The sequence below is a fragment of the Mastomys coucha genome, unplaced genomic scaffold (assembly GCF_008632895.1).
Source record: "Mastomys coucha isolate ucsf_1 unplaced genomic scaffold, UCSF_Mcou_1 pScaffold21, whole genome shotgun sequence".
NCBI lineage: Eukaryota > Metazoa > Chordata > Mammalia > Rodentia > Muridae > Mastomys > Mastomys coucha.
Window position 1 is genome coordinate 81,095,992 of NW_022196904.1, and position 25,051 is coordinate 81,121,042.

The 25,051-nt window shown below is 39.4% G+C and overlaps 1 protein-coding gene across 22 annotated transcripts in view; it reads left to right on the top strand.

The window, feature by feature from the left end:
• The window catches only part of Dlg2 (discs large MAGUK scaffold protein 2), a 1,953,494-nt gene that overhangs the window by 1,746,164 nt on the left and 182,279 nt on the right, over positions 1 to 25,051 (top strand). The window contains exon 1 of one of the 22 annotated variants that reach the window (XM_031387367.1): positions 7,551 to 7,852. The exons of 20 other annotated variants lie outside the window; for them this stretch is intronic. The gene's annotated coding sequence lies outside the window, so the exon portion shown is untranslated. Of the gene's footprint in view, positions 1 to 7,550; positions 7,853 to 25,051 lie in introns of those variants that run through there. One more of the 22 variants, XM_031387370.1, reaches the window with a different exon arrangement.

A 25,051-nucleotide genomic window follows, 5' to 3' on the forward strand; every position in this document is an offset into this window, starting at 1 on the left:
CTAGGGCAATAGATGGATCAGGCAATGATAAAATTAGGAAAATAAACTTTTATGTGTGGAGGCGTTTTCATTTTCATCCATCAGATGCCAAAGAGAACACACATACATATACCCCAGTGGAATTTGTACTAGCTATATGTGACTTATATGTAGTTATTTCTATAAATACATGTGTATTTAGTGATCATGAATGCCTAAGAGTAGATTACCCCAGTTTTATAGGCAGTCTGTAGATTACTGAGCGCTCAGCAAAAGGCTAAAAGTCCATTTCCATTCTCCAGGGCTGCTGGACCAATCTCACTGAATTACCCAGTTGCTCTGAATCTCCTTAATCCTATAGCCATTTCCCTTCTGGGGGCATAAAGCTTTACCTCTTTCTTAGAAGAGAATTAGCATTTACTAAGAGCTTCTATGGTGTTCTAGATACTTAGCAGAAGTGATCTCATTTAATCCTTAGACATTTGCACAAGCCTGCAGGTCCTGAACCCAAAAGAAAGTGGATCAGGTCAAAAACAAGCCAAGATTTATTTTTCTTCTTCTTCTTCTTTTTTTTTTTTAAAGAAAACAGGAAGTCTTTACCAGTGAGGGGAGAGTCATGACTAAGCAATGTCTGAGTAAATAAATATTGTTAACTTTAGTTATATCCTTCATATGGGACCACAGTAGATTAATTTATTGCGATAAGACATTGTGGCCATTAATGTGATATTTTGTACAAAGCAGAGAGTTTGTCGTGAACTCAGAAAACAGCTTTCCTCTTCCCATCCCCCAACTTGGCTATATATGAAGAGCTTTCTTTAATTTATTTTATGACAGGAACAATATTAGAACATCTGTTCCCAGAATTTTCTATTTTATAGAGTAAAAGCGTTACAGAAAATAAACCCTTATAGTTTAACAGATTTATGAACTTTCTCCTCACCAGTTTCAGAAACAAAGAGATGTAGCAAAAGCAATAGGAAGGAAAGACAAACAGGAGGAAGGACATAATCCTATAATAAAAGAAGGCCTTTTTTTTCTGAGTAAGATAATCCTGTAGCTTATGAATTTTTCTTACTCTTCTTTGGACCCCAAAGATCAGGGATCAGTGTCTAGGAATCTCTGCTTCTGTGAATGGACTTTGAAGTCATATAGATCTTGCTTTAATTCTCAGCCCACCAATTCCTTCATGTCAAAACTGAAGCAAGTTAATTTGTAGTTGTTAAGGTGCCAGCAGCCCCTGTCCTCATTCTTCTATTACTATTCTTCCAAAGGTGCTAGAAAAAAAATTCTATCCAGGATCCCATCAGTTCTTCTTCTTTTTTTTTTTTTTTTTTAGGAGTGGAACTCTAGCCGTTAGTCAGTATTCTTACTATGTGCATGCTAACGTCTAAGACCAGTCACATTAGATTGGGAGTTCCTCCTAGTCCAGTATGACTTCACCCTAACAATCTCCGACAGTTGGGTTTTGGAATGAAGTCATAGTGAGATATTATGCATAAGGACTTCAAAGATGTAAATTTGGAAGGAGGACAAAATTGAATCAGTGCAACCTTTCTTAAAGAATTATTCTGTCCACTCAGACACAAGAGGTGTCAAGTACACTGTGAAATACTTCTAGCAAACCAGAGCACTGCAAGAGTGGGTTGGTGACTTCTTAAGAAAATTAATAATTAAGAAAATTAATAAGTAAAAACTTTTTGTTACAAGAATAAAATGATTTGTACAAATATGTGAAACCAAGACTGCTTGTTTGTTTGTTTGTTTGTTTGTTTGTTTTTGACACAGGGTTTATCTGTGTAAACCTGGCTATACTGGAACTTGATCTTTAGAGTAGCCTGGCCTAAAATTCAGACATCTGCCTGTTTCTGCCTCCTATGTGCTGGGATTGAAGGCAAAGCCAAGACATTTTGAAGTTAGGATTTTAAGCACATTCGCATTAGAAATACAAGTATTATGTGGTAGGCAATGTTCTAGACTCAGAAGTTCAATCACAAACAAAAGAGGCCAGGCCTTTGGCCTCACAGAGCCAGTCCAGAGCGGGTTGGGGGGAAGACAGAAGTAACTGGAGGAACAGGGGAGGCTATACTGTCTGTGTCTCTCCAGTGAGGAGGACCTTCAGAGACTTCCACCTGCACTGGTGTGCAGATCCTGAGTGAAATGAGATGCATTGTGGGAAGCTCCAGAGGAGGGGCTGGGCCTGACTCTGGCTGCAGGATGGATAAGAGATTGTAGGAAAGCTACTGGCCAAAGCAAGTCAATTAGAAGGGCATTGAAGAAATCTTGTTGAAGATGATGGTGGTATAAATAAGGGAGGTGTAGAAATGGAGGTGGGAAAGGTTCAAGATACATTTTAAAGACAACATTTGATGACAAATAAGGTTTGAAGTGTAAGGTAAAAGGAGAGATGACATCTTTGAGCTTTTGACCAAGCATAGCTAAGTGATTATATTATTTATTAAAAAGTTCCACACCGAGTGGTTGAGGGGATAGTTAAGTGTACTTCTCATGCAAGCATGAAGACCTTAGTTCTACCCTTAAAATCCATGTGAAATATGGAAATATGAAATACAGGATATGATGTTCTGGTACTAGGAAGGGAGAGACAGACAGAACCCTGGGGCTTAATCAGCCTTAACCAGCAAGCTCCAGGTTAATGAGAGGCCCTGCCTAATCAAACAAACAAACAAATAGCAGTACAAGACTCCTCGAGAATAATACCCAGAGTGGACTTTTGGCCTCTATTCATGCACAAACATATGCACACACAAAAATGCGCATACTGAAAATAGAGCATATTTGATGAGGGAGGAAATTAAGAGTTTGATTTTAAACAATCAAGTGGAAATGCTTAGATAGGGATGGTAGATATGAGAGTTTGATGGGTGGGGTACAAATGTCATTTGAACCTTGACGTTAGACAGTGTAGCCTTAAGAGTAACTGAAACCAAAGTGGTCTAATGATAAGTGATAGGGTACTTTGAAAGGTTGGGATATAGAAGGCTCAGTTGAGAATACTTAGAAGAATGGATCAATGGGCACTGCAAAGATGATTCCGTTGTCCAAGCACTGTCTGCACAGTCATGAAGATCTAAGTTTAAATTCCCACCACTCAAGTTAAAAGGCTGGGTGTGATCACATAGACCTGGAAGCCCAGCACTGTGAGACACAGAGACAGGAGAGTTACTGTACTGATGTTTACTGGATACCAGCCCATTTCCAGATTCAGTGAGAGATTTTGTCTTAAAGGAATAAGGCAGATGTGATAGACACCTGATGCCCGAATATTGTCTTTGGGCTCATATGTATATGTTCTGCATGCTCTCACACACAAACATATACACTCAAAATTTAAAAAGTAGAATGGACATATAATATAAAAAAATCAAGGAGTTTAGGAAACAAAGGAAAAAGAAGATTAATTCAGTAAGGTAAAAATTGATTCTGCCAAGTGCTTAACAGAGGTCAAATAAAAAGGGCTACACATTGGCCATTGACCTGTCTCAACGAAAAGGTCATTATTTACTTTAATAAGAGCAATCTTCACAGTACAGTGACAGTAAAGTCACCTAAAGAAAGAATATATATGAGAAAGTAGACACAGTATATTCTCTGCTGTTTTAATTTCCTACAAACTATGAGTATAATAGTAAGAAATAGGCTCTGCAGTCTTAACCTTTGATCCTTTGATAATTATTCTGACTGCCACATGTGAATAGATCCACCTCTTCTTTCTAGCCAGAGTATTTTCATCTTCCAGAGACAATAGAGTATATTTCAAAAAGGTATTGTGGGGGGAAGGGTTAAATGAGAAATGTGAGGTTTAGCTTATCACCAACCCATATTAATTACCCAATAAATATTAACACCATCTCTAATGTCGTATAAGATATATATATGTGCATACATATTTGTATAAATTTTAGGCTCTATATAATTCATTATATCTGAGAGTAATTGGTAGCATGAGGTAGTAATCACAAATGATTTTGTGTAAAGGTGTGATTGCTCATCAAAGGGAGGCTGAGAAATATGTGGAAGTTATAAATGCTCACCTGTGTTAATTTTTTCACGAGGCATGTCAATGGAGAAGCTAAGTGATGGGGACAATGGATAAAACAGAAATGGCTTCTGGGGGCCTGGCAAGATGGCTAAGCAAGTGGAGGTACTTGCTGTAAACCTGCTGAGTTTCATCCCTTAGGACCCCTATGGTAGAAGGAGAGAGTGGATTCCATGGGGTTGTCCTTTGACTTTGGCCCATACACCATGGCATGCATGCACAAAAATAAATAAATCAATGTAATTTTAAAAGAAAAAGGAGTAGCTTCAGCGAGATTTGGGAGGATCATAGCAAGTCAAAGAAACTGGCAATCACTGAAAGGACCAAACTGTTTGAGGTAATAGGTGACTAACCCTGCCCCCCAACACACACACACACACACACACACACACACACACACACACAGAGGAAGTAGCAACTGATCTTGAAAACATAGCTGCCATCTGTTCTTTGCTACACATGGTGTTTATACTTGGCTTTGCTTATGAGCGTCCATGCTCAAGTCTCCCCAAACCCTCAATTCTATTATATACGTTTCTTCTACAGAGCTCAGAGCATGGGGTGGCGAGCAGGGAGCTGGGAGGGAACAGGGGTTTGTTTTTGTTGTTGTTGTTTTAATTTTTTTTTAATTTTTTTCAGAGGGGAAACTGGGAAAGGAGATATCATATGACATGTAAATAAAGAAAATATCTAATAAAGTTAAAAAAAAAAAAGAATGGCCATGAAAGTTGGGGAAAGCCATAGTGTAGCAGCCCCCGACCTAAAGAGAGCAATTTCCTTTTCCTCTCATATGTATGTGTGAATGGTGTGTATGTGTGTGTGTGCACATTCCCATGTGTGTGGGTGCATTTATGTGTGCATAAACTTGACTGCATATTTTACTTAGCTACTTAGAGAATGTTTAAAATAAGGAGAGTGTAGCCTGTGTGTGATCAAAGGGGAGGGTAGTCTGTATTTGATCAAATTAAGTTAGCTACAAAGTCATTCTCTAGAAATTAGAGAGCTGAGAAAGCCTGTCATTATAGGCCTGCATATTCTCCATAGCATGGTAGAATCTCTAAAGCCTCAGGATTTAACCAACCCTGAGGGTTATGAAGGAATGATGATTGCATACCTTTAAGACACCAGTTTCTTTTTTCTTTTATCTTCCACCCCCATCCTTTTAAAGACAGGTTGTTGCTATGTACCACAGGTTGGCCTTGAACTTGTCATATCTCTACCTCCCAAGTGCTAAGCATAATAGGTGTGTATCAGTACCCCACCTAAAGAAAGCAGTTTCCTTTTCCTCTGACATGTATGTGTGAATGGTATGCATGTGTGTGTTTGCACATTCACATATATATGGATGCATTTATGTGTATGTGTGTGTGTATGTGTGTGTGTGTATGTGTGTGTGTATGTGTGTGTGTATGTGTGTGTGTGTGTGCATGCATGTACATGCATATGGAGGCCTAAGTCAGTTCCTCATTACTTTCCACGTTAAAGCAAGGTCTCACAGCTGAACCTAGAGCTAACCAGCATAGCTGATACAGCTAGCCTGCTTGCTCAGTGGAATCTCTTGTCTCTAGAGCCAAAATTGCAGGTGGGCTGCTACACCCATCTTGCATTTACATGGGCTCTGGGAATCCAAAACCTGGTTCTTATACTTGCTCTGCAATTGTTTTAACAGGTGAGCCATTTTTTTTAGCCCCCAAATAGCAATTTTTAATAGCAACAATAATAATTATGCTGACTTCAGAGGAGCTGGACAAGAGAGATGCCTGTCTCCCTTGGCACACCTTGATTTAATGACAGGAAATAATGGGTCCATGCAAAAATTCCTTAGATTTTTATGGGATTGGTGACAGATGTTCTTCTGAAAGAAGGTCAAAAGATATTAGTGGAGCATCAGAATAGATAGGATACATACTGTAAATATGCTTCCCTAGACTTGCAAGTTCATTTGATAAACTAGAAAGAAGCTAGTGAGCTGGGCTGATTGAAGTAGAAGGAAGAGGTGAAGTTGAGAGAAAGACTGACTGATTTTGCAGCCACGAGCAAGGCCCCTGTAGTCTTCCATTCTCACAAGAAATCCTGCATCCTAGTGATGCTTGGCAACCTGAATACCAGACATCTCTGGATTTCCCCCCTGTACTTTCATAACATCCAGGAAGACTTTTGGCAAAGTAACAACTGACATTTAAAAGATACTTGGGAGAAAAGAGAAGTTATATATAAATATTCATAATAGAAGTGTGATAGGAACAATACTACCAGTCTGTATATAAGTGTTATTTTAAAAGGAGGGGTACTATTTATCTGATGTATTCTGCTTGATTTTTTGAGGTAGGCATGAGTATACCCATAATAAGTAAAACAATAGCTTATATAGTTGGTTACTGGCAGAGGTGGAACTTTTAAAAAAAATCATTTAATCACCAACCACTATCTTATTATTTCTACAAAAGATCATCTTCAATAAATGTGCCCATTGCCCATCAGTTGTTAGCAATTTAACACAAATGATAGGTTTCTATGGTAGAACAGGATGTGGGAGTGTGGGCTTTGAACTGAGCAGTCTAGGGAATGACTCCATTTCTGCTGGGTAGTTGATGTGTGATCCTGTCTAGAAGATTCATTACTCTCTCTGAATCTTGTTTTTTTTTTATATGTAATATATTTTTAATGCTAGGACCCACTTCATAGGAGCATTCTAAAGATAAAATGAATTGATGCATGCTAAGCATTTAGAAAACTGCTTGACATGTGTGCCCAACAAATGGTTGTCATTATTATTCAAAATATGCTTTCCAGGGGAATTGATACCCGATGAACCTTCCGACATCAAACTAACCTTTGTCAGATAGGAAACAAGGCTCAAGCATGATACTCACATCTTCCCTTTAATAATTCTTGATTAATAATATTCTTTATCATTACATAGTTTACTTTCATGGCTTCTATTCTTGGGGTCAGCATAGGAGCATAGAAAGACTTTGTGCTTGATATCAGAAGACCTGGGCTTAGGTTCAAGTTCCTGTCACACTTAGGAATTATGAACTATGTGACCTAGGCAAGTCATTAACCTTTCTTGCCACAATATCTTTACAGATGCAATGAGCAGGGTGGACTCATTAATCTCTAGGATTACTTGTCCCCTCTAAGTTCAGCAAGCATCAAAAGTTCCTTGGCCTCTGATCTCCAGCATTTGGTGGTTCTAAAACCTTCCTGGTCACTGAGAGACTCATCAGAGTGGAAGTATTTGATGCACACTATGGCACACTATGCCATTGCAGGGCTGGGTCTTTACAGAACTACTATAGAAACCCCAAATAGCACAGTTCTGTATGCATGCATATATATATGCATCTCTCTTATGCGGGGCTCTTCTCCACATTTCACTGTTTTTGCTTTCTCCCTACTGGCTTGGGTGGATCCACCTTAACAAGGTATAGGGGAATACAAGCGAGGAGAATGAGAGTGCTGTATGGATGGTGGGAAAGCATCCTATTGGTTAGTACTGGTACATCCCAAACACCAATTACTGTCACTGCCTCTGAAGCTGTTATTTTCTTCAAGATGAGTTACAAGGAAATATATGTACCCAGCCACTGAGGATGCTGCATGGTCACCCCCTGTGATGTAAAATATGAGCGTCTAGGAGGGGCTGTTTTATAATTCATCAGGTTCCGCTAGTGAGTTCTGCCGGAGTCTTAGTTATCAAGGCAAGTGTGAACCGGACAGGAGACAGGAGAATCTGGCACCAAGGAAACGGGAAAGCTGCTTTCAGTGTCTCCTGCCTCCTCCCTGCTTTGTTCCCTAATTTTGTGCTCGGTAAGTTTCCTGGCTTGACAGCCAATTGTTGTTGAATAAGATTGGCAAATATATCTGTAGCTTGGAATATGCTCTTGCTGTCAGAAGTCTGCGTGTCAGTGTTTGGGCTTCTGACAAATTTCACAATTTCCCTTTAATGACCAAAATAGCTTAAAAGATGAAACAGAACCCGAGGGATCAATTATTTACCTTGATCCTTGGAAGGCTGCTTTCCGTGGTTGCTAAAGTTTCTCGGGTTTCGTTCTGTCAGTTTCATTTGTTGGGTGAGCTTTGAAAAGAACAAGTCTCTTTGTCATAAAATTGTTTTTCTAAGCTGCCAAAAGGAGGCATGTACAGGGCAATTTATCCATCCCCACGCCCCAACTGACTCTCCCCAGCGATCCGTAAATCTTAAAACAGACTGTTCGCCTGGTTACCAGCTCCGACTGAGCTGAACCTGTGCAAGGCAAGATTCAAATTGCAATCTTTTGTGTGAACAGAACTGAGGGGCTGTGAATAATTGGCATTGTGGAGATTATTGTAGAACACAGTATGGTGGTCGGCTCTGCATTTTACTAGGCTGGGACCAGATTTGCATTTGTTGTGCCTGTTGATGGGGAGAGAGAGAGAGAGAGCCCCGAGTCATTCCCGCAGGACAGAAAGATGCAGAAGACATGCCTGGGGTCTGTAACTTGTGGCTGTGTGCTCCAGTTCCCTCTTGCCATTAACAACTACCTGAAGCTGTATTGTGGATCTCTGGGTATGCTGCCCTGTATCCAGGTTCCAGGTCCTGGCTGCACAGAATGTGCGCTAACTCCTGGTCTGTGAACTGTACAGAATTATTTTCTTGCAAGGTCTTTCTTTCCACACTGTTTTCTGTCCTGTTGTTTTGCCTCAGCCCAAATCTCTCAGAAACCAACAGCTTGATGTACTTTTTTTTTTTTTTTGAGAAGCAGATTTAACTGTAGTGTCATATGGCATATTATATATGGAGAGGAATAGCAAAGACATTTTCTTGAATGTTTCAAGTGTGCCTGGCTTGATGCCTGGCTTTCTTTCACCTGCAAGAAGCTACTGTCTTCTGATCCCTAATTGTCTGGGCAAAGTGTTTACCTTGTACATTGAATGCACTCTTTCTTTCTTGATCGCTGTAGAACTGACAGAAATACTATCCCGAAAGAGGGCAATTTGCTTAGCATTCTTTGAAAAGAAAATGCATGCCTATTTATTTCATCAGGAAACTTGGCTTCTTAGCTTTCTCCTTGCTTCTCCTTAATAAGTGATTTGGACATTGGAACTGTCACATTGTACATAAAGTTGGATCTTCTCTCCCAGGATTCTTTCTGACTGCTCCAAAAGACTTGGAAAATTTGAGGTTACAGAATGTATTTTTTTCCACAAACACATTTCTCTCCCATGCTTTTCCCCCCACAAATAGGTTTTCTATATTTTTCTGTTTCTCTGAATAAGTTCTGCCTAAAGAGGAGAGGGGCTATGTGATGTGGTTAGCACTTAGGGTGTGTAACCTGAAACTTTGTTTCTAATCTACAATCAGGTGTCCCAGGAGGGGGTTTGTAAAATTTCTATGTTCAGCTCAAAGCCTCTGGGCTTTCACAGTAATGATCCAGGTAGGAAATCTAGAAAATCACTGCAGATATAAATGAACATCTGTGTTTAATGGTGCAGCCAGCCCATGACATTTTATAAAGCTCGGGACACATGGCTAAAGGTTCCTAAAAGTGTGAGTCTACCTTACTGCCAAGAAAAATATAGTTATGAAGTACCCTTGAGATATGTATTATATAGTGAGTTTTATTGTGACACATTTTAAAAAAGAATGACGTGCCAGAATCCGGACTTTATTATTCAGTATCTGGGTTTCAGTTCATGTGGCTTTATAGAGAAATAAAGCAATGTGCTAAACTCAGGAAACTGACTTTCTTCACATCTAGTGATGGTTTTTCCATCTTTTCCACCCACAAAAGATGAGCTCTATTTATAAAAACAAAAGACAATTTAGCATGAGTTATTCACAATTACATTTATAGCAAGAGAGGCTGGCTTGCAGCTTGGTGGGTAGAGGGCTTGCTTAGCATGTCCTAGGGTTGATCTCCAGAACAGCATAAACCCATAGTGGGACGTACCTGTAATCCCAACAACTGGAAGCTGGAGACAGAAGGTTATCCTTTGCTGTATATCAAGTTGAAGGTCAGCCTGAGTTGCAAGAGACCCTATCTCAGTGAGGGAGGGTTTTATAGCAAGACAAATCTGTGATAAGAATGTTTTAGAAAAAAACAAGACACACATAGTCAAATCATGTGACTCAAACAATTTATCATGAGATGGTTTTTCTTAGCTGTCAAAACAAGGTATGTACAGGATGGCTTATTCATCCCCACTGCCCAACTGATTAAAGAGCAAAGTAGCAAATGTAATTTTTGCCTTTGTGACATACAGAATTTCCTTTTAGAAGATGGGAAAAGGGTAAAGCAGAGCAGGGTGCAAATGGAAAAAGAGAGGTCTGTCTCCTACAGAGTGTTAATGGCATCTGTCCCACTCTCCTTATCTGTACAATGGGGCAGGAGAAAGGTGGGAGCACTAACTCAAGTGGATGGGAAATAATAACCACAGAACACACTATCTGGCACAAAAAGGACACCTTTGAAAAAGTCATAATTTTTACAAATTGTGTTTTATAGATATTAATTTATTGAGATGGAAGTTGAAAAGATTTCTTACTGATAGCTTGGTAATTTGTTTCTATTTTTACTTCAAAAACTGATTAAAAGAGAGTTTTTACATCTCTGTTCACTTTTACTTAGTTTCTAGAATAGTACCCAAATCCTCATGCAATTATTCAATTCTAAATTTTATTCTGAGAAGAGAGGAAGGAAATAAACTGATGCCAAATAATATATCATAGCTCTTTAGTGGGTTTGCCAAATAACAATTAGGCCACGGCCCCATCTCTAACATCACATTTAAGAATCATGTAATTTATGATGTCCCAACCACTCTGCTGTATGTTTCACGTGCATTTTCTCCTCTTATAATCCTCGCAGCCTTACCTGGTAGATGCTTTTATTTTTTATCAAGTGGTAAAATGAAATTAGAAATAGACTCATTTAATATTACTGAGTTGATGAGTTTAATATAGCATATAGCATTCCTGGGATTTAGACTCACACCTTCTGATTCCAGACTCTACAGTGTAACCCTAGCATAGATTTACCCAATAGACTTTCTTGAGGTGTGCATGGTTCCATTTTTTGGATCTTGGCCATAAGCTTTTTTTTTTTATTTGAATATTTAATCCCTATTAGAGTTTGGGAGATGGTTTTAAAATTTGAAGTTTGGAAATTTGTTTGCTCTTAATACTGGTGACATCCCTGCAAAATACTCACTTATATTTCTGAGTAGTAAGCCTAAGATTCCAATGGGTTGGTTTTCCTGGAGCTTCTGTTTGCTTTTGCTTTCAACTTTCCCCATATTAAGTGAACAATCACTTGAGTAAGAAACTGGTGTAAAAGTGTCAGACTAAAAGCTTTTAAAATGCCACTCTAGAATGGACAACAATTTGATCCATCAAGGATAAGTGTTGCTTTTCTTTACATCCAGAGGCATTGATTTACTTTGGCAGGCAATTTAGGGGCCAACTGGATTAAAACCCTTTGCCATTTACCGTTTATACCATTGGAAGACATGATTGCTTGGAGGAATCATGGTGAATTTCAGGTGTGCTCTCTGTGCCTGTAGTTTTAAATTGTGATTTGAAACCTGCCGGGCTGGGTACAATCAGAAGGTGCCAGAAGGAGCCTTGCTTTACAAGCTGGCTTGAAGCCAGCCCCAGACTCCACAGCTCCATGTGGCCAAATGGCTATTATCACATTCTTTTTCAGCGGTTAATTCTTCCAATCCCTCCTTTTCATCTCAAGTTGTGGTTGAAACAAAGACCCACCTAAGGGAATTATCAGTTAGGAATTCCAGGCAGCAGATCTCTGTAATTACTAAAAACCAGGAATTTTGTGCGTATGGGTGTGTGTGTGTTTTAATGTGATGAGAATTGTCAAACACTTAACATAGGTGATTTTTGCTTGTATTTTTGTAGTTGTTACCTTTGTTTTCACAAGGTTTTCTATTTGGAATGTCTTAGGAAGTATTCCCTGCAACTGAACCTTGCAACCTTATTTTGTTTTGTTTTGTTTGGGCCATACAGTAAATATAGGAATTCCTTTCTCTCTATTTCAGAAAAAGGTCAATGTAATAACATATCTTTATTAGCTATGCTTCATCCCTATGCAAGTATATGGTGTGATAAATACTTAGCAAATCAGGTGTCTAGATTAAAATGTCTACTCAATCTGAAACAGAGAAATAAGATGATTGCTCTGATGACTAACATTGTATACTATATTTATACTACATTTATTTTTCTTAGAAGAGATGATGATAAGGATGGACAGGGAAATAAAGAAATAAAGATAAAGTTGTCCATTTGAATTCTACATTGATGACTCTTAACAGGGCAAATATTGAATGGAGGTGCACTGCTTATTTTTATTTTCACCTTATGTGTCATAACTTTTATAACATGTATTATTTATGTACTTAGGGAAGGGGAGGAAAAGCAGATTAAATGAGCTTGGGATATGACTAATGCTATATTGAGAAGAGCAAACACTGTAAGGAGAGTCAAGCCCAATGTTAAAAATGTACAAAATAACTGATAAAGGGATGTGCTCTGACCTGAGTGATACAGTCATTTATTTGATATGGTTTCTTTATTGTCTGTTAGGAAGTGTTTATGAAATATGAACTAAGTATGAAAAGAAGAGATCTGCTAGGTGACAATATTGCAAAGCTGGAAACATGAATCCTTGAATGCAGAGAGCTTGTAATGTGAGGCCTGGATGGCTATGTGAGCCTGCAGTTTTATGAGAGAGTCCACCCTACCATGGCATGAACACACCACATTGCTTTCTGTTGCAATGAACAAAAACCGTGACTAAAACTGACTTGCTCAATAAAGGCCATATTGATGGTTGTAATTTAAAAGTACAACAGTCAGTACATGTTTAAGAGGTCATACCCTATGGCTTGCAATGCTTTCAAGGAACCCATTTCTTTTGGTTTTGTTGTGTTGCTGGTCTTCCTCCATCCCAAGAGTGACTGATTTACCTTGATAGCTCTCGGATTGTTCCAAGGACTCCCAGACAGCTTGTTTACATGGTCACATCCAGCCCAAAACAAATTTTGTCAATGGTCTCTAGAATTCACTTTGAGTGGGCTGGTTTATATCTATTCTGAACCCAGGAGTAAATCATTTGCCTCTGAATGATTAGAATAAAGACAGCCTTCCTAGGACTTTCCAAGTCTCTAAATGACATTTTTCACCTGTTGCTGCTATTTAGGTTTGCTGAGGATGGTAGAGAGGCTTGTCAATAGGTTTAAGACATCCATAACCTGTTAAATACAAAACACATAATGAACAAATGTCCTCTCATGTCAGTACACAGAATAACATAGTGCGAGCCAACCGTATCAGATGATGCTTAGTGTCCATAAATCAACATCCACGATGAGTAGGGACTTTCCCGAGAATAAGAATGAGAAAGCTGAGGTGCAGCTCAGTGAAAGAGTGCTTGCCTAGCAGACACAAACCTCCAGGTTTGATTCCCTAGCAATGAAAATTTAAATAAAAGGAAAAGACAGGCTTCAAAGTGCAGAATCAAATCTTTTTGTGTTCACAGATATGATCCAGGTAGCTCTTACCCTGGCACCATTACAAGACTCACCCGCCAGAAGCCATCTGTCCCAAAATGTAGTGAGCAGAAACCTAAAGTATTAACTTCACCAAAACTGGCTACTTGACTCAACCACAGACAAATACTCTCATGTTCTCTCTCTCTCTCTCTCTCTCTCTCTCTCTCTCTCTCTCTCTCTCTCTCTCTCTCTCTCTCCCTCCCTCCCTCCCTCCCTCCCTCCCCTCCCTCCCTTCTCCTCAGTATAAATACAAGTTTGGATTCAACACAATGTGAATCTTAACATTTTTGTCTCAAGGTTCAGAGTGATGGTATTTTAGAGCTGGCTACACCATCTTCATCCTTATCACTGCACTTTCCCTTATAATGAAACTTACAGAAAGATGGTTCCTAACTACACGGTACCTCAAATGCAAAATGCACCTTAGATTTTGGTGTCATGAAACTAAGGATGCTAACATGTTGTAAGATGAATGGGAGCACTAGCCAGGTTATACATATTATGTGTATCATATTGAGAATGACATACAGCAGAGTGAAATATTTTTTATCCAAATAATTTTTATCCAAATACAAATGTTCCATGGAAAATCAGACTTACCTGTGATCTCTGCGGTATGTATAATTTACATATTTTACAAGTTCTGTTTTTGACAGTACTCATCTTTTCTTCCCATTGAGTAAGTAAATTTGCTTTCTTGATAAAGTTGTTGTAAGTGGGCTTGGGAACAGGTTCCCACCCAAACTTCTGATTCCAAATTCAGTGAGCCGCCTTTGGGTCACTTCACAAAGAAGAGATTATAAGGCTGTTTCCTTTCTGTAGGGAACCAGTTCTAAATTGCTCACGATCTACTAGTGTGGTAAAGCATTCCTCACTACTGTGGCTTCTCTCGGGGCTGTCAGTCCACCTCCCTGGTGTCCAAGCTTCTAAAAACTCATTCATGCATCCTGCCTCTGCTCAGAAAACACTCAGGAGTGACAGGAAACAAAACCAAAGGACAGTCTTCTTGCCACTTACTTGGAAAATCAGCAGCCTGGTGCGGGTAACAGGTCTCCCATCTAGCTGTATCAGAGAGGATCCTAAAACTTAGAGGAGGGTTCAGTGACCACATGGACAGTGCTCTCCAGAATGCTGGTATCATCGTTTCAGGTTCACTTGCAACTAAAGCTCAAAATGCAATACTGTGGAAAAGTGATAGGTAATGCTTGTTTCACACCTAAGCATCCAAAGGTCTGAGTTCATGCCACAGCATTGCCTTGCTTTCCTGTAGTATAAACCTAATACAATCTCCTTTGTCTTCTTCTAGAGCTTTCTTGTACACGTCAAGAGACAGCCACTGAAACTGTTTCTTGGCTAAATTTCTTATGTCTGGTAATTACTGTGAGTTGGGGGCAGGGCTGAGAAAGACCAGAGACCAGGACTCATATTCCAGCAATGTACAGTGCTTCTGGTTCTTATACCTAGTGAAGTACAGAGCACCCCACTTGGTAATAGCCTCTATGTAGAACCTGAGTGTCCCTTTCTATGCTACTTCAGGCACCCCAGCCCCAGAATTTGGATATATATATATCCATAATTAAGAACTGAAATGTTAATGCAGAGTACTGCTGATTATTAAATACAGAGGCATGAATTTTGTATAAGTCTGCCTTATGTTTTAAGTAGTACAGTTGTAATTGGGTATGATAATAACAACATTCATATGTAGAAATAATGTATAATTAAACACTAAGATGTTTTGAAAAACACTCTCTTTTTCTTCCACGTGTATGTATGCATGAGGATGTGCAAATTCATGTGGATGTGAATGCTTCTGTGTATTCAGGCTGGAGGATGACATGAGGAGTGTTTCCTGATAGCTTTTCACCTTATTCATTGAGGCAGAGCCCCTCAATTACAGCGAGAGCCTATATGGACTAGTCTACCTTGTCAGCTTGATCTGGGGATCTCCTTCTATCCATCTTCCTAATGTTGGAATTATAGGTAGGCTGCTCAGCTACCTGACAGTTGTGTGGTTCTGGGCATCTGAACTCTGGTTCTTCTGTTTGTTTATTTAAAGATGATTAAGGGGCTGTTGTTTGAGACTGTCTGGAAGGATTGGCTAAGAAATGGATACTGTGGAAGTAATGGATAGTGGCAGGCTTTGCAGTTTTTAGTCATTTGACAGATATTGACAAAATTTCTAATTAAAAAATTAAGTGTGTGAGTGTGTGTGTGTGTAAGTCAGAAGACAACTTGGTCAGAGAAAGTAGTTGTCTCCCTCTATATGAGTCCCAGGTATTGAATTCAGTTCCTCACACTTTACAGCAGCCATCTTTATCCATCGAGCCACCTCACTGTCCCAAATTTTCTAAGATTATTGTTTGTCACTTTGTCCAAAGCACTTGATATACAGCTTCCCATGTTTCTCAAAACAGCAGTGTAGGGATAGAAGAGAAAATGACACTTAACCATAGCTAGAAAGGGTCAGAACAGCCCACATATTATTCACCACTTCCTAGAATATGAGAACGTACTTTGCAACTTGTACTGACTAATAGCATGCTCTAAGAAATGTTAGCTGCTCCTCATAATAATTTATTGAATGAGAGTTTGTGGGCCTCTAACAATAAAGAACATCATTTTAAAATATGACTGAATAATTTTTTTTTATATTTTACACTTTAGTTGCCTAACTGTGATGCTGAGTGCAAGCTAAACTGCTTACAATTTGATTATGCAATTTCCCAATATTAGCACTCGCCTGACCATTGCATCATTTGTTATTGTGTACAAAGAAACAGAATACAAAGCCCATATACATTCTCTTTTGCCATCTTTAACTGAAAATGGTAAAACCAACATTAGTACTTAAGGATGCCACAACAAATGGAACTTTTCCAGCTTTTCTTTCAGGATGTACTTCCCATAACAACAAGATGAACTTGCCATGATTAAAAACTAGAGGGAAAATTGCGTGAGGCATATAGGAAACACCTCCTTTCCTACTAAAATACCTCGCAAGGTTTGATTTCATTTATCTTTGTATGCCCAGCATCTTGCACAACCCCACTCCACTCATCCTTTAATAAAATACAAGTAGCAAAGGAAAAAAATAGAGAGAATTTAAAAATGCCAATCAACTAATTATAAAGAATGAAACTTGATCTATTTGAAGTCAGAAAAACTATACAAAAATACAACTCATGATGTTCGCAAGACAACTTGAGGTGTTAGACCAACTTCTGTGATGCATTTAATGTGCTATTAGGATTGTAGTTTTGCTGAAAACAAGTGACTTAACTGTTTAACTATGGACCCTGACATGCCATCACATCATCAAGGAAGAGAAAGTGAGTAGGGCTCTAAACGAGATCGGAAAGTAATGTGTAAGTGTCGGTGGGTCTGTTGGTTGATAGGTTTTCTCCTGGAGGCAGTCTTCTTCCCTGCCCCTCACAGATGCTCTTCTCTCCCACCACACACATTCTGGGCCTAGTTTATAATTGTGTTCATTTCAACCTTTCATAATTACCTAGTAGTCTGTCTGTCTGTCTGTCTGCCTGTCTACAAAAAAATAGTACAGCTTTAATCCCAGCATTTGGGAGGCAGTGGCAGGTGAAATAGGAGTCCAGCTTGATCTACATACTAAGTACCGAGTTTGAGGCCAGACAGTTCTACATAGTGAGACAATAAGTAGACAAATGAATAAGACATAAAAATGATGTGGTGCTATAATCAGAACAATAGGAAAACATTGTGATTTATCTTCATCTATTTTTAAAATTTATTTTCTATATATGAGTATTTTGCCTGAAAGTCTGTATGTATACCGCATGTGTGTCTAGTACTCATGGAGGCCAGAAGAGGGCATTAGGTATCCTGTAACTAGAGTTACAGGCATTTGTGAGCTGCCATTAGGTGCTGGAAACACAACCTGATCCTCTGGAAGAACAGCAAATGCTCTTAAACCACTGAAACATCTCTCCCGTTCTATAGAACAGGGTTTCTCCTAAGATCCTGTCTTTGTTGCTGTTCTACTGCTGTGAAGCAACCAAGGCAATTCTTATTTAAGTAAAAAGCATTTAATTTGAGGGCTTGCTTACAGTTTAGAGGGTTAGTCCTTTATCATAATTGCAGAGAGTTGGCAGGCAGGCAGGCAGGCAGGCAGGTAGGCAGGCATTCATGATGTTAAAGAAGTAGCTATGAAGTACATCATAACCTATAGGCAGAGAGAGAGAGAGAGAGAGAGAGAGAGAGAGAATGCAGATATTGGTACACCCTACGCCTATCATCCTCTTAAAACTCAGTAAGTCTTGTGATACACACTAAACATCATTAAAGCCACACTGAAATGTAAAAAGAGAAGGATAGCCTGAACTTGAGCCTGAGCCTAGGCTTGGACCTAGGGTTAGTTTTTGAAACACCAAACCCCACTCACAGTGATACACCTCCTCCAACAAAGTCACACCTCCTAATCCTTCCCAAATAGTTCCCTTAGCTGGGGAGCAAGTATTCAAACATAGGAGCCTATGGGGGTCATTTAGATCACCACAGTTCCCTTGCTGTGGTTTTATGAACATCTTTTGATCCTTCATAGATAATTATTTTGTACGAGTAGCAATTTCAGAATTAATAGGCTAGAGGGGGCTTTGAAGGGTTATTTTGACCGATGGTTTTACTTTTGATTCAAACTATGCTGAAGCTCTGAAGTCAGTCTCTGTTTACCGTTTGAAGACACTTTTAATCAAAGTGAGTACTTCATGGTAGCATACAGTATTGGAAAGGCTAGTTTCCTTATGTTTCCAAGTCATTTGTCAAATACCCTTTAGCATGTATATTTTGAGTGTGTGTTTACACAGATGGTGTGTGATTCACGTGTGTGGTTATTTGTGTACATGTATGTGAAGATTTGAGGTTGACTAGAGGTGTCTACTTCAATCCTCTATCTTGTATATTGAGAACTAGTCTCTCACTGAAGCCAGACATGACCATTTATTTAGGCTCTGGGAAGCCGGCCCACTCCAAGCATGTTGTTACCACTTCCCATGCCCTGGGATACCAATAACTGGCCACATCTGCTGAACTTTAAGTAGACTCTAGCGACTCAAACTTCATTCTTCACAATTGCTCAGTCACTGAGCCATCTCTCCATACCAGCCTGGGTATTTTAACATTACAAAAGAATACATGTATTCTTCAGAGTTCTTAGGAACTGACTTGGGAATAATCTAGCAAGATGAGTTCATAAAAATACCCATAACATCCCCCAGAGAACCTGTTTCACAGACCAGATTGAATTTTCTATTTTTTAATGAAATTTCTTCATGTATGAAAACAAAATAAATTTTCCTACATCTTACAACTTCATGAAATGTGACTGTGAGCAAGCCTAAAGGGATGTGTTTCTTTCCACGGTCCAGATGCAACACCAGATATTGAATTGCAGTTATAAGCTATGTATACCAAGACTTATTATGGTGCCCAGCAAGCAGTGTCCTCAGATAGTGCTATCTTGGTGTGGTATGTTTTTACTTGTACTTGTTCAGAGTCTAGCCCAGAGTGTATGCTTAGTATATGTTTATTGATCGCTCTACCTCCATCCATTTTCCTCTATGAGCTTTATGACCCGTAACTGTAACAAGCATCCAATTTATTTGTGATACATAGTGCCAGCCCAGAGATAGTCAAATCCCAGAGACTGCAGAAGTATCTACAGAGCCTAGCAGGATTATTGGGGAATGCTGAGGTTAATTATATGTCTATTTACCCTCTACTTCACTGAAGCTCATTGAAATGTTCATAGTTCCTAGCATCACCAGAATAATCTACTTCTATTTGACAATTGGTTTGACCATACCAGTCAAACTGTACATCATGACCCTGAAAAAAAAATAGAGAGTAAAGCTGTGAGATTCTTTTTTTTACCCCTCAGGGTGTTATCATTCTTTGGGGGTTTTAATGCCATTGGGTTCAGAATGTTATCTGTTTTAGACAAGTCTCTCCTTGGACCCTTGACTGTTTTGGAACTCAATATGTAGACAATGCTGAGTCTTGAATTCTATATATTTTGGGCTGGCGGAAAAACCTAAAAGTCTATTTTTCATTAAGTTTGAAGGCCCACAGGACTGTTCTTCTCATGAACAGTTTGCTTCTTTTATGCATCTTAATTTTATGGTATGGCAAATGGCCATTTATATAAAAATAAGTATAGAATGTGCAGGGGCATTCTGACATAACGTTTCCTTAGATGTTTTCTAGCTAAAGAGTAACTGGGATCAGTTTGTTTTCACTTGTGGCCCTTCACATTGAAATTTTATTGCTAATTACAAGAGTATTGTTTTGTAGTAAGTTAGCAAACATGGGTGATTTGGGTGAGTTTTTGCAAAGAGAAGGGGCCTGTGGGAGAAAGGACCATGTCTGTTTGCATATCATTATCCTGCAAGACCTATTATTTCAACTGGCACATAGTAGGCATTCAGTGAATGATCTGATCCCTTAATACAAATTAAGGATTGCAAAAATATAATCATGAAGTCTGTTGGGACATCCTTGGCCATGAAATAAAGAAATCTTTCTTAGGTATAAATTCTACTAACATCATAAAGCAATGCTACCTTCAGATTTTTCTCAGGAACAAGGGATTAGGTGCTGAATGAATCCTCAGTAATGAACTTTACAAACTCACAGTCAGAATGAATGACAGGAGTATATACATATTGCTTTAGCTCTAGTTTACCATGATTTACTGACATCCAAAGGGTACAAGTGCAACTACTTTAGGGTTTACAAAGTATAAGGATAATCTGGGGGGAGGGGAGTGTGATCACTTCTGCTTAGTAAGGCCAAGAGCAACTTTGAGCATCTCCACAGTGTCTTAAAAACAAGACACCTCAGGTATGAGAAGTTTCCCACAATAAGCAAGCAAACAAATAAATGGAGATGTCAGACAGCAAGGTATATTCTGGAACCCATAAAGGATTTAAAAATTTTTATATTGAAAAATTTCCCCAGGAATGGAGAAGAGTGGTAGGGATTTGAAGCTTCTCTATACTGTCTTGTTTCACATGAGGCCAGTCCTGCTTCAGTGCCTACCACTATGACAGTAGACACGGTTATCGCTACTCATGTCAATTTTTGCATCCTTAGATATCCGCTTGAGCACTATTGTTTTAATGTATTTTGTTTTGTTTATTGGTTGGCTGATTTGTTTGTTTGACATAGAGCTTATATAACTCAGACTGGCCTCAGTCTTATTATGTAGCTAAAGATAACCTTGTACTCATGATTGTCCTCTGTCCACCTCTCATGTATTGATTATAAGTGTTGAGCATCATACCTGCTTGTATTCAGTTGTAGAAATTAAAACAAGGTGGTTGCTGCATGCAAAGGATGCACTCGACCAAATGAGAGAAACCCTGTTCTGTTCCTTTTCTCACTTTATTTCCTTGGGAGGTTGTGAAATGTGAAGAGAGGGCCCAGGCTTTCTTTCCCTCCTCCTTTTATTTCTCTGTATGTCTAGTAGTAGACCCTGCTCCAATTAAAAGGAGGTTAATTATTTCTGAAAAAAAAGAAGACAGTAAACTTTCCCCCCACATGGATCCTAAGAATCTTAAGCAAAGTGAATGTGTTTTGAGGACCAACTGCCATGCTGAGACCTTTATATTCAAGTAACAGGGATTTGAGAAGATCACAGGGAACTGCCTATTTTCAGACAGATGCTAGAGACTGGGCAACTACAGTTCATTCTAAAAATCTGGTTTGATGGGAATGAAAGTAGGATTGCTTAGTAGGGAATCAGAAAATACATTAACATCAAGCCAGAACCCACCAGCAGCACACGCCAGTCTGAATGTCATATCCTTAGACAGCTTTAATAAGCATAGGTAAGACAGCACTGGCAGATCACCTTTAAATGACAATAATTCGATTTTAAAGGGCAAATGAATATAAAATGTCCTTGAAAACTCATTGGACATGCCAAGAAAAGGTTATCTAAACACCACCAAAGGCAAAACATAAAAACTTTTTAAATAATTTTTTATCTTAAAATCTCCCCTATTCCTATTTTTATTTATTTATCTTGACATATGCCCATAAGCACAGTACATGTTTTATTATCAAAAGGCAGGTTGCTGAGTTAATTGAAAGCTGGTCAGTACAGTCAATTTGTTTGGTCTAGTCCTGTTGTATGTTTGGACCTGAAAAATTTTTGATCACATTGGACCCGAAAAATTATTGATCACAGGCAAACAGGCTGGAACGAGAGAATATTGTTTGTTCTCTCTTTCCCCCCTTCTAATTTGAGGGTCAGATTCTAGCTATGTAGCCTAGGATAGCCTTGAACTCCTGGCTCAATCTCCTTCTGAATACCAGTATTAAATAATGCACGTAGCACTATATCTAGGTCTTTGTTATAGTTAGAAGCTGCATGGGAGAGTCAACAGAAGATGGATGCCCTATCCTTGAACTATCCATCTTCCAGTTATGAACACTTAGAACAAGCTGTGGACCTTCTCTTGAGTATCACTGCTTTTCAGCCCACAGTGGTGCCTTGTACTTAGTATATGTGGGAGGGAGTCTCATTAGCTACAGTTATCTATGTCTAAAGGTATCCACTTAGGTAAAAAGGCCTGCAGACCATATCAGCTTAAGATGAGTCAAGTCAGTCCTGGTTGTTCAACGCTAAGAACTGCAGTCACAGTGACATCATTCAAATGTAGGAAAGACTTTAGAGGAGATGAGAGATCGTGAAGTTATTTTATATAACTGCAAAGGGCAGAAGTAGGTCTCATAGGGGAAAATTAAAAGTATTCCAGTACTCTGTTAAGGACAAAGAAACCCTTTAAGTTAGGAGCCATCTAGCAATGTGGAGCAAATATGAAAACCAGTACAAGCGAAAGCATGAAGATATCTTAAGTGAGATGTTCATAAAATCATGTAGGAAATGTGGGTCAAATGTGGAGGATCCCTAAGAAAATCCTCCATGGAAAATGATAAATAATTCTCCAGTGTCTTCCAACTCCCTTGTTTCTTTGTAAGTGCCACTTCATTGTCCTTGATCCTAAAAATTGATGCAGTTATCCCAGCAGTGATGGCCCACACCTTTAGTCCCAGTACTTGGGAGGCTGAGGCAGGTGGATCTCTTTGAGTTTGAAGCCAGCTTGATCTATTGAGCTAGTTCCAGGACAGCCAAGGCTGTTACACCGACCAATGCTGTCTTGAACTCCATACCTCCCCTAAGTCACAGCAGTTGATAGAGAAATTCAGAGCTCCCTGGTCAAAGGAAAACACAGCTGTATTTTCTCAGAACTTCCACAGGACCATGGTAGAAGGGCAGTAACAGTCCTTACCTTCCTTTTAGGCAGGTTGCCTAATGATAGGCAGAAATGCACATTGGATCACCGCCCCCTTGTCTAGGGCACGCATGGATGTGAACGCCTTTATTATTGTTTCTACAATAATTAAATTTGAAACATAAAAGTAAATGGTGGCTTTGCGTTCCCAAAATTATTTCTCTCATATCACTGATATGCCTTCAAACATACATTTGCTGTTTGTGCCCTGCCTTGCTGTAGGTCATGGTTCTCTGTGGTCTCTGAGGCCTTTTCTTGGGTGTGTCTACTCAGGAGGGCTTTTATAGCACAATGTCAAGCCCTTCTGACCAGATTCAGCAGCCCCATGACCCCTTTGTCCCCATTACTGAGAGCAGTACTTGACATAAGATAACAGTGGCTGAGGGATGAAGGAAAACACATTGCTGCTTTTCCTAGAATCATCTCTACATGTCGTCTCCATAGTCTGATTCTTCTGTAGACCCAGTAAAACCTTGTGCTGGGAGCTCAGTTCCCTTGTCCTGGTTCCCCCTCTGTTTTCTTCTTCAAGCATCAGTTTTTTCCTACAAAATAGACACTTCATTTCTCAGCCCTCTAAGATTCCAATGCATTCCATTTCACTGCCTTCTTTGAGAAGACTTTATACTAGCTGATTAACTAAGACTAAACACCTCTGTTTATTGAGATCTTGCTATAGTCAAAAACCCTGCTGGATAGTGAAGAATTTTCAACCACACAAGAAGCATGTTCTCTAATTTCCAAGTCTAATTGGGGCTAAGGTACATTAATTAGTAGGATGGGAAAATTTATAGAGCCTGTCAGAACCCCATTAAGTGTTTAATAAATATCGGTGTTGGGGGACTGAGGAGATGGCTAGCACAAGGACCTGAGTTGTGTCCCCACCCCTACATAAAACAAAACAAAACAAAACAAAAGGAGACTAGAAGCTCAGTGATCAGCTGCCCAAAGAACTTTGTGTTCACTGAGACCCTATCTCAAAAACTGAGATTAGAAACAGTTAAAAAAGACATCCAGAATTATTTTATGGCCCGCAAAAGTTTCTACACACATACACATGCACACACACACACACACACACACACACACACACACACCCCTCCACCCCTAACATCCTGGTGGTGATTTGATAAGCTTTGAGGGGAAGATTTTTCAATACGGAGAGACCTAAATTCTGCAAAAACTCAGATTTCAGCCGTCACTGAAAACACAAATCTAGATTATAAAACAAGTAAGAGTGAGCCTTTTAAAGAAAGGTAATGTTCTCTTCAACCTGATACTCATTTGTTAATTCAACAAATAGTCCCTGGACATCTGCATCATGCCACTCGCAGAGCTGAGCTGAGTACTGTGAATTTTCTGAGGTCAAGTGCAGTTCAGGTTTTTCCTATTTCATCCTGAACTCCCCATGACCTCATCCATTCCTGCAGCTATAACTACTACCTTCCTTCCCAGGCAAAAGGCACCCAACACTACCTGTCCACCCCCAGATTCTTCCAGTTCGTTTAATTTTGGTTCTCTTCTTTGCAGAAAAAGGGATATGATGGTTCTGGGGTGTCTACTCTGTACCAGTTGTCTTCACCCCCTCCTCCTCCCACCCCAAAGGTCCAGGCACCGTGAAGCCTATGAAATCTCCAACACACATTACACTTGCAATTGCAGAAGCTCTCTGTGTAGTACTCTGTGACTATGAAAATGTGCATTAGGAGTTCTTCTACACCCATGCTTCAGATTTGGGACTGGAGAGCATTATTTATAAGTGCAGACTAGCCTACAGGATGACAGCCTGTATAAACACAGACTCTTACTTGGTATTTATGTTGGCAACCCTGTTTTCATTCAGTGAGCTCATGTCATAGGCCAGATGCAGAACTAGAATCTTCCTGTCTGTGCTGTAAGAGAGTTACCAAGATTCACACTGTTGCATTGGTCTAGTTTATGTTCCTAAAATCAAACTGCTATCGCCGGGTAATTTCATAAAGGAAAGTTTGTTTAGCTCATTGTTCTGGAGGGTCAAGAACAGAATACTGGCATCAGTTAGACTGCTGTGATGGGTTTCATGGTGGAAGTGGGCAGAAGGGGCAGAGACTGGATCATGACACAAAAGTCACAGAGTGACGGGGGGGGG